Raw genomic sequence first — 1,534 nt, 5'->3', positions numbered from 1 at the left:
GAGTTTCTTTGCTTCTTTCAAGTAACTTCTAAAAGTGCCTCCTTTATAATAACGAGAAAGAAGTGCGCTTCAAGAAATGTCCCAAGTACTCAAGGGAATGAAGATACACCTGAAAAACTTTAATTGATAGACAGGCAACCTAAAAGTCGAGGGATGGAAAGCTTGAGCTGTCAAATATTCGCGATATAGGAGCTAACGTTTGTTTATAAATATCTCTCTTCCTTCTTTCGATTCCTTCCTTTCTTACCTTTTTCTTTTCTTCATTTCTCGTTTAAGGTTTTGGTTGTTGAGCAATCATATCGAATTTTCAATAAAGTATTTTTCACACGAATTTTTTCTAGTTGAATTAGCAATCAAAGAAAGTCTACGAATACTTCAGTCAGAAAGAGAATGTCTTCGTATCCAACTAAAAGGCCGATTCCTCAACACTTTCGACTTCTCTACGTAGTATGATATTCTTCAATGCTAGTCTAAAGTCTCTTTTTCTCATCGTATAAATCCACGGGTTAACTCCTGCGTTCACATATGCCGACAAAAGCGCCCACGTACCATATGATTCCAACCTCTTTTTCTGCTCGCAAGCGGCAGATCCACTTGTTATGATCCCGGTCAAAGAGAAGGCCAAGGCTGGAAGAGAAGTTACGAAAAAGATTGCTTTTCTAATGGCAACCGTTATTGCAGCTTTCTTATTGTTTATTCTGTCAGCAAGGCCGGAGAGGCTCCGTGGACGCTGCTACTCAGCTATGACTTGCATCTGACGTGAAGATTCTCTTAAGATGTTAAAATAGCTATAGGAAATGACAACAGCTGGAACAAAGAACACAGTAGAGATAGCTGCGATCCAGAAAGTGTCCTCATCAAGCAAAAAGCGGCGGCTAGCAACGCAGGTGGAAATCATCCACACTGAAACTGCAGTGATCAAACACCGACTATTGGTTACAATAGCGCCATATCGTAATGGGAGTACAACTCCGACATACCTTTCCAGACTCAGAGAACATAAATTATAAGTTGAAGAGGCCACTGATAAAAGGTAAACGCTGTCGACCCAAACGCTTAGGGGATGTTCTTAGTTCGAGATTCCCAGCAACGACCTGGTAATCCACAAAGGCAGAGCGACCACACCAACAAATAAGTCACCCACTGCCAAGACAGCTAAGAAGTAGTTAGTAACCGAGTGTAAGGTCGCTTCCTTGTAAATCGTGACGAGTACTAAACTATTTCCCGTGCAAATTACAGAGACGAAAATTAAACCCAGGACAGCAGTAAGGGTTCTGTTCCATTTTTCTGTTGGAAGAGTCCTGCACTCGTCAATTGTCATCTTCGCGAAAGAAAGTATACTTTTTTTAATAATGATCACGAACTAAAGAAGCTCTTGATTGTCAAACAAATTCTCCTTGTCAGCACCTTAGGAAATGTATAGAGAACAGTATGGAGAATATGCATACTGAAGAAAAGATATATAGACTCAAATGAAGTTGCTTGTTTTCGGCGAGGATAAAGCCATTTTTGTGGCTACTGCTTCGTATAGGAG

The sequence above is a fragment of the Stylophora pistillata genome, chromosome 1 (assembly GCF_964205215.1).
Source record: "Stylophora pistillata chromosome 1, jaStyPist1.2, whole genome shotgun sequence".
Classification (NCBI taxonomy): domain Eukaryota; kingdom Metazoa; phylum Cnidaria; class Anthozoa; order Scleractinia; family Pocilloporidae; genus Stylophora; species Stylophora pistillata.
This window is presented reverse-complemented; position numbering follows the sequence as displayed.